The sequence below is a fragment of the Ochotona curzoniae genome, unplaced genomic scaffold (genome assembly GCF_017591425.1).
Source record: "Ochotona curzoniae isolate NIBS_2020 unplaced genomic scaffold, NIBS_Ocur_1.0 scaffold_4953, whole genome shotgun sequence".
NCBI classification, from domain to species: domain Eukaryota; kingdom Metazoa; phylum Chordata; class Mammalia; order Lagomorpha; family Ochotonidae; genus Ochotona; species Ochotona curzoniae.
Genome location: NW_024467127.1, coordinates 1,569,359 through 1,578,093, shown reverse-complemented (window position 1 = coordinate 1,578,093; position 8,735 = coordinate 1,569,359). Strand labels below are relative to the sequence as shown.

The window sequence follows — 8,735 nt, the reverse complement described above, 5'->3', positions numbered from 1 at the left end:
CCAGCTCGGGGTCGTTGCTGGTGTGGCGTCCTGGAAGAGAAGAGGTTGGGCTCTCTGCCGCCAGGCAGCCCCAAGAACACTTGCGGCTCAGGCAGTTTGCCAGCCCTGGTTGTCATGGAGATTGCGGCACGTGGGTCACCGTCACAACACTAATGAGCCAGTCGCCCGGAGCGCAGGCCTGTTTTACTCCTGGCAGGCAGAGAGGCCAACCTCAGGATCCACAGACTGCAAGGTGGCTCTCATGAGCGTGTCGGCTCTGTAAGCCACATTCAGCCAAGCCACCCTCTGTCTCTTATCCGGCTGGGCGTGTAACTGTCTCTCCACCACTCTCCAGCCGACCAGATGCCTAAATCACTGACGCCTTCAAACCTTGGGCTGTTACCTTCCAAAATTGTAAGTAACAATTACAATGTGACTGATCCACAAACATCTAATATTAAATAGCTTCTGATTCACGCGTATGTAATATTAAATGGCTTGGATAAAAATGGTGATAGCCTATTTCAATAACAGGTGGTATTAAAGTTGGAGCTAAGAAAGTGTTAGCTTTATTTGCCCCTATTCCCCTAATTTTCCACTTCCAAGCAAAGTTTGTATAAAAGACATGACAGGTAGAAGGAAGAACAGGCCATTTGAGTACCTCAAATATTTTTCAATTAATTTTAATTTACATGTGAAATTGACAACTGTAATAGTTGCTATTTACTGAATACCCTCTTACTACTTTACACATGGTCTTGATGCGTGATGGGACTCCACATTTAGTATAAAGCAGACACCGGAAGAGAAATAGAAATTCCCACCCTTTCTGAAGCCAATATCCAAACAATGTCTTCCTTGCATGTTATGGATACGCACATTGTCATAAATTATATAGTAGCTGCCAGACACTATGATATGTTTTGCCAGATCATTCACAATATGAAGTCTGTTAAAATGTAAAAATGGAGGGCCCAGAATTCTGGCACAAGAGTAAACGGCTGCTTACAGTGTCGTTGCTGAATCAAATCCTAGCTGCGTCCTTCCTATCCAGAAACTGGTTAATGTGCCTCTGGAGTGGATGGACGACACCCCCTCCAGTTCTTGGGTCCCGGCCAGCCTTGGGGGAGCTCTGCTTAGAGTGTCTGGCTCCTGCTTCCACCTGACCTTTGCAGCCATTTGGGATTTAACCAGAAGATGAATGATTGCAGATATTTGGGAGATGAACCGAAGGTTGTGCAATCTCTCTCCCCACAACCTCAATCTCCCTCCCTCTTGCTCTGTCACTTCACTCCTACCATCAATAACAATACCGAAATTCTTCAAACTCTTGTAAGTAAAAAAAAAAAAAGGATCTTTAAACTGGATCCCATTACTGTCTGCAGTGTGTGAAGTCTGGGAGATAATGGGGGCATTCAGAGATTGTATTTTCTTTCTAATACCACGATCAATTGTTAAGAGTGAATAGTATGCAAATTATTGATACTATTTTTTCCTATATTAAAGTAGCTGAAAATAATTTTGATGTTTTATTATAAAATAAGCACAAGTGAAATAAATTTAAATGAAATTTTCCATAGAAAAACAATTTCGGTTTTTTTTTTTAGTTAAGCCTCAACAATGATAAATTGAATAAAAAGTGACATTGAAAAAAAAATCGAGTTTTTGGTATAGTTTATAAAGATTTATTTTATGCATTTGAAAGGCAGAAATACAGAGAGATGGAGAAAATACAAGGAGACAGATTTTTCCATCCACTTGTTCACTCCCCAATTGACTGTAGAGACCAGGGCTGGATTGGGCCCAAGCCAGGATCCAGGAGTTTGTTCTGAATCTCCCATGCATGTGCAAGGATTCGTGCTTGCTACAATCTCAAAGAAAATTAGTAGGGAGCTTGATCAGAAGATGAGCAACTGGGACTTGAACTAGTGCCAGTGTGCTGCAGAAAGTGGCTTAACCTTGCTATAACACACTCAATATCAACACCCAAGTCATCAATATTTATACAGAGAAAATTGTAATATATATTTCAAGATTCTTTGGTAAGCGTATGTTATTGTAGTGTAACCACATCTCCTGTTTTAATCCGGTTAGTTGGTCATATTTCCCTGACCGTGTACAGTGCAGGCACCATTCAGAGTTTGTTCTCAGGTCAGGTCCCTGCTGTTCAGCCCTGTAACACCAGTGCAGCAATGACTAAAGGGTCCCACTCACCCTCAGAAGGCAGATACTCTGGTCTCATGGAATTATCCTCTGATAGAAAGAAACGTGAAGATAGGTCTCCAAACTGATCTTCGCTTTTTATTAAGATGTAATTAATTTTATACAAAAAGATTTTGCAGAGAGAACAAGACAGAAAGTTCCTCCATCCACTGATTCACTTCCCAAGAGGCTGGATTGTCTGATACTAAGCCAATCTGAATCCAGGAGCCAGAGCTGTCTTTGGTCTCCCACACAGGGAGCTGGAAGGGAAATGGAGCATCCCTTCCAGCTGCCTGCTTGTGACCTTGGAGAGCAGAGGGAAGATGATCCAAAGCTTTTGGACCTGTTCCTGTGTGGTAGTTCATGGGGGAAATGCGTGATGTTGAGGCCCCACACTGCAGTTGAGATCACACTTCTAAGTGTCCCTCAAAATGTTCTACAGGCTCAATCATCCCTGGATTGAGAGAGTTGTTTCTGTTGATTCCATGCCTTATGTCAGCTCAAGATTTTTTCTCCATGACCCATCAGCAACACAGATTCGTCCACTATGCTGCCACCCAACTCCGCTATACATTTGGGTCTGTGGGGAGTTCTGCTTGTGGCACAGCAAGCAGCTTCCAGCTCAATGGAAACTCCACTTTCTCGTTTGTCCAAATCAGACTCCACATTCTAGTACAGCCTCCTATGTCCTCCACATCCATGTTTTTCACACATAATCAGCAATAGTTAATTTCTAACATGCAGCATGTATGTTAATCTTGATCCTTCTTTGTCTCTTGGTATAGGCAAGAAATAGTTCGACAACCTTTACTAAAGATTCTTTTAATGGTATTTCTACAATAAAGAACAACTCCAGGCACTATTTTCAACACAATATATAGTTTTACTCACCACTCATAGACAATTTTAAAAAACAAAAAGACCCCCAGCACCAAAACATCATCAAATGAAAGGCAATAGAATATGCATGAACTCAAGTGCAGGTACATCCACACGTCTGGATATATTTTTGGCTGGTTGTGATATGTTTAACATATATCAACAAGAATCTAAATCATCCATTATATGCTTGCAAAGTTGAAGACGTCACTACGCAGCAATAGCATAGCACAGTTCCTCTTGCAATATGTTCTGGAGACATTACAATGGAGGCAGTACATGATCAGGGTGCAGGAAACGCTGTGACATCATCTACTTGTTTCCTCTGTGAAATGTGTACAGAGCAGGTCTTAAGTTGATGGGCCACAGCATGCCATAAAGAGTCAGATTTCCTGTGACAGTTGATCCATCACAGCACCAGGAAAGGTGCATTAAAGGTGTTGGAGCAGCCGCCAAACAGGAACGCCATATCAGATGAGGAGACTGCTGATGGCTCTCCAAATAGAAGGAACCCGGAAGGAATTTTAGAACTCTAGATGTCACTCAGCCTGAGATTCTTCATGTACCTGAACAGGAAGGGAAATGGGTATACCAGGCACTTTTTTTTTTTTTTTGAGAAATCCATATACCGTTTTGTAATAGAAAGGTCAAGGTCATCTGGCAGTTTGTCCTTCCATTTGTGGGTAAGGAATGGTGAGTTTTTAAGAAGTCAGGGAGCTTACTAAGAGATACACAACTAATCATCTCCTTAGTAGAGCTCGACCCTCTGAGTCCACACCAGCTGTCCAGAACCAAGGCCAGGCGAGGAATGTCTGGAGTGTTGCCACATATAGTCAAGTGTATCAGGGATATTTTCTCACCATGGAGTCTTTCTCAAATTTTTTCATTGCCAGGTGTGTTTGGGAAGACATTTGGTGCCCAGTGTCCTATAATTGACCTTGCTGGGAAAATTCTTAGATAACACACACTGATTAGTGGTGTGTGATGGGGCGAGCAGCAGTCGGTGTTTGTATGGCGGGAAGGTGGAGCGCCTTCTGTGTGCATACTCCCCCTCTGGTGGGTAATAAGGAGTCTGCACCAACCCCGCCAAAGTGACTCCCAGCCGCGTGGGTGCTCAGCGCCGCGAGCCTGTGAGGCGCGGGCATTGGACACGCTGGACCCCGGACCCATGGAACTCCAGCCCACCGCATCTTCTGACCCGCGAGCCGTGCACATAACGATATTTGGATTTGAACTGCAGTTTCTTCTCTATCAACACTTGAAATGCCACCAGTGGTTCCAGTTGGTCACACCCCACCAGATGGAGGCTGGGGGTGGGTCCTGGTCATCGGAGCTTTCATTTCCATCGTCTTCTCTTATGTGTTTCCCAAATCTATTACTGTCTTCTTCAGAGAGATCTTCCATGCCAGCACCAGCGAAGTGTCTTGGATATCCTCCATTATGATGGCATTCATGTATGCGGGCGGCCCTGTCAGCAGCACCCTGGTGAACAGATACAGCAGTGGCCCCATCGTGATGCTCGGTGGCTGCCTCTAGGGCACTGGCCTGATCGCAGCTTCCTTCTGCAACACAGTCCAGCAACTTTACTTCTGTATCTGTGTCTTTGGAGGTTTCGGGCTTGCCTTCAACCTGAATCCCTCATTGACCATAATTGGCAAGTATTTCTACAAAAAGCGACCTCTGGCCAATGGACTGGCCATGACAGGCTGTCCTGTGTTTCTCTCTACCCTGCCCCCTCCTCAGTCAGACTTTCTTTAATATCTTTGGTTGGAAAGGAAGCTTTCTCATTCTTGGGGGTTTCCTCCTAAACTGCAGTGTAGCTGGATCCTTGATGCGACCCATAGGGCCCAAGCCAATCAAGCCTGGGAAAGTGAAGTCGAAAGAATCCCTTCCGGAAGCTGGGCAACCTGATGCACAAAAGGGTGCAGGTGATGCGAATACAGATCTTATCCGAGAGAACTGCAAAGAGAAGACATCAATCTTTCAACCCGTCAGTAAGTTTCTGGACTTTTCCTTGTTGACCTACAGAGGTTTTTTGCTGTACCTCTTTGGAAATGTACTCATGTTTTTTGGACTCTTTGCACCCTCGGTCTTTCTTAGTAATTACGGAAAAAGTTGGAATTACTCTGATGAAAAGTCTGCTTGCTTCCCTTCTTTTCATCCTGGCTTCTGTTGACATGGTAGCCAGACCAATCATGGGATTGGTAGCCAACACCAAGTCGGTAAGACCTCGAGTCCAGTATTTTTTCTCCACTGGTATCATTGCAAATGGCGTGAGTCATTTGCTAGCACCTTTGTCCAGCAGCTATACCATGTTCTGTGTCTATGCTGGAGTCAATGGCTTCACTTTTGGGTGGCTCTGCTGCGTGTTGTTTGAGACCCTGATGGACCTCGTTGGACCCCAGAGGTTCTCCAGTGCTGTGGGCTTGGTGACCACTGTGGAGTCCTGTCCTGTCCTCCTGGGCCCACCTCTTCTAGGAAGTCTCAATGACATTTATGGAGACTACAAATACACATACTGGGCAAGTGGTGTAATCTTAATTTCTGCAGGCATCTTTCTCTTCATTGGCATGGGCATCCATTACCAACTTGTAGAAAAAGAGCAGGAAGCAGAGGAGAAGCAACAAAAGGAAAGCAAAGAAGGGGGAACCAGCACGGATATTAATGAGAAGCCCAGGGAAGCCCTCAACATGGCAGAATCCCCAGAAGGGCACAGACAGTGAACCTAAGGAAGCCGAGAGCCCTGTCTGAGCCCTGACCGGAGGATGGGAAAGCAGGCCACAGCCCAAGGTGTTTGGAAATACTCTACTGGCCTACAGACTCCAGTGGTGTTCAGAGCAGACGGTGGGCTTTGGTGTGGAAATTATAACAGGTGTACGATAGGATTCATGTTCTCGCTCCTTACCACTAGCCTGAGTGGAAAATTGCCAAAAGCAAGGGTAGTGGATAAAGGGTGAGGGAAGAAAGTAGATTTTCTTTTGTTTTGGTCTTACTTAGCTCTTAACATCCTCATGAAGTTTATGATCGGTGCCTCAAGTTTCAGTCTCTAGAACTCTTTAGAGAGCCTTAACTTCTTTTTTTTTTTTTTTTTTTTTTTAAAGATTTATTTTTATTATTTTTTTCATTGGAAAGGCGGATATACAGAGAGGAGAGACAGAGAGGAAGATCTTCCGTCCGATGATTCACTCCCCAAGTGAGCGAAACGGGCGGATACTATGCCGATCCGAAGCCAGGAGCCTCTTCCGGGTCTCCCACGCGGGTGCAGGGTCCCAAAGCCTTGGGCTGTCCTCGACTGCTTTCCCAGGCCACAAGCAGGGAGCTGGAAGGGAAGCGGGGCTGCCGGGATTAGAACCGGCACCCATATGGGATCCCGGGCGTGCAAGGCGAGGACCTTTAACCACTTGCGCCACCGCGCCGGGCCCAGAGAGCCTTAACTTCTTAAAAACTTCTCCTGAATTCATCCATTTTATATGTCACACGGACAGGAAAAAGAGCAACTAGGTTGTCAGAGGCCAATCTAGAATTGGAAATTTATCTTGCTTCATGCTGGCTTGCAATGCAACCTCAGACACTGGAATGGTCATGGGGACACAGAAAAATACTCAGAGTTGGAAGTTTTACATAAGATGTTGCCTTAAAGATTTTTGCAGCATTAGCAGCTGCCAGGCATGTGTGCCTGCTTAGCTGTCTGTTTAGGAAACACTGAGCAGATACTTGCCTAGACCTGGATGCTGGTCTCAGCATGCACGTTAGAAGGCACAGTGTTTGAGCTTTGCTGTCACCCAATTCCCACACCTGTTGCTCTCTGTTCAGAGGCATATCTTCAGTGGTTTTTGATCCTTGCCCCTTCTGAAATCACTGGATCTGATTTTTCAATCCCTGTGAAAGTTACTGTTCAAATTGACAAAGCTTTATAAAGTTGTGCCTCTAAAGTAAATACAGCACACTTCAGTGTGAGCAGCAACCCATCAGAGAAGTGTCCACAGCCTCCACACTGAACCCTTTCCATGCCCCAGATCTTTCATGTTCCAGGTGGTTCGGAGGTCTAGCTCAGTAGAACTCTGCCGTAGTTCTAGCACTTGACTGCACATGCTGCAGCAAAGTCCAGCCCACCTGCCTTTATTCTGGCTCATGCCTGTGCCAGTGGATAAAATTAGCTATCCCACCCTGGCTATTGAGCTGTATGATGTAGATAGCATTCCTGTAAGGACAAAAGACAATACAACAGATCTGAGCTGAGGTTGCCAGGCTTATCCTAAAGACAGCAAGGGAAATGACAATAACATCAAAGGGATCTGAATGGCAACTGAAGATTCACTCAGACGGGGTGTAAACACATCACTAAAATAAGAAAAATCACTTTGACTTCAAAACTGAGTGGCAAGAAAGAATGGTGAAAAGGGTCAGAGATATTCCCTATCCTGACAGATGTTTTTTTCCTTTAAGATGAATTGTATTTTTCTTTTTTTCCTGTAAGATTAATTAATTTTTCTTTTATTCATATGTAAGTTTTTTAATTCTTCGATTTCCATGATACAGTTCTTTAGTTCAAATATTTCTCCTTTTCCCTCCCCACCCCCCTCAAGCCCGTTGTTTTTCCCTTTGTTATTACAATAGTTCAGTCCCTCAATAACAGTCACAAGTGTATCATTCTGCTATATAAGTATATCCTGACCTTATAGGTAGAGAGTGGTTAGAAAATCCAGCATTCTAGTCTCAGGATACGTTTAGCAGTTTCTTTGGGAGTCTATTTTTCATTCAGAAGTAAAGAAGCACAATGCAATTTATCTCCACTTTCTAGTGTATTTGCTTCCACTATAGAGATTCTCTAGGTAAATATAGGCATGTACATGCTTACCTATATATCTGTTGATCTTTTTTGCTAGAAGTTTCTGTTGTTGTCGTTGTTGTTGTATTTTGTAAGAGGATTGCCTTGTATCAGAGAGAACACATTATATGTGTCCTTTTGGGGATTGACTTTTTTCACGCAGCATAAATTTCTAGTTGGGACCAGTTGTGACAAATGATAGAATTGCATTAATCAATTTATTTGAAAGAGTCACAAAGAGGGAGAGATGCAGGAAGAGAATCCGTTATCTCTCATCTACTTGTTTGTTCTCCCAGGTTGCCAGAATGGCCAGTACTGTGCCAAGTCAAACCCAGGAGCCAGGAGCTTCTTTGGGGTTTCCTATGTGTGTGGCATGGACCCAGACACTTAGGTCATTTTCCATTGCATTTCCCAGGCCATTTGCGGTAAGCTAGATGGAATGTGGCATGACTAGATTCCACACGGCACCCATGCAGGATGTCAGTATCTGAAATGGTTGTTCTATGTTCTCTGCCACAATGCTATTTCCTAGTGATGAGGTTTCTCTTGCTGCCCTGCAAAAATGTTCATTATGAGAGCAGCAGCAACTAGGATGGGGCCACGGTGGGAATCATGGAAAAAAAATAATGAAGTCCTGGGACCTGGATTCACACAGAGGTTTCAGACGTGGAGTGGAAAAGTAGTAGTGGTTGGTAAGGATGTATCTGGCCTGAAATGTGGTGAGAACAGAGCTGTTGTCACAAGAGGTAGCCAAACAGAGTGGAAGGAGTGGTTGTCCCCTCTACAGCCACGTGCTTCTGTGAAACGTAAGTTTTGTAGAAGTCTGTGTCTGCATTCCGCTTGTGGT

General features: G+C 44.4%; 1 pseudogene; it reads left to right on the top strand.

Moving 5' to 3' along the window:
• Window positions 1-4,323: 4,323 nt before the first annotated feature.
• On the top strand, window positions 4,324-5,811 carry LOC121150351 (annotated as a pseudogene).
• The last annotated feature ends 2,924 nt before the right edge of the window (window positions 5,812-8,735 follow it).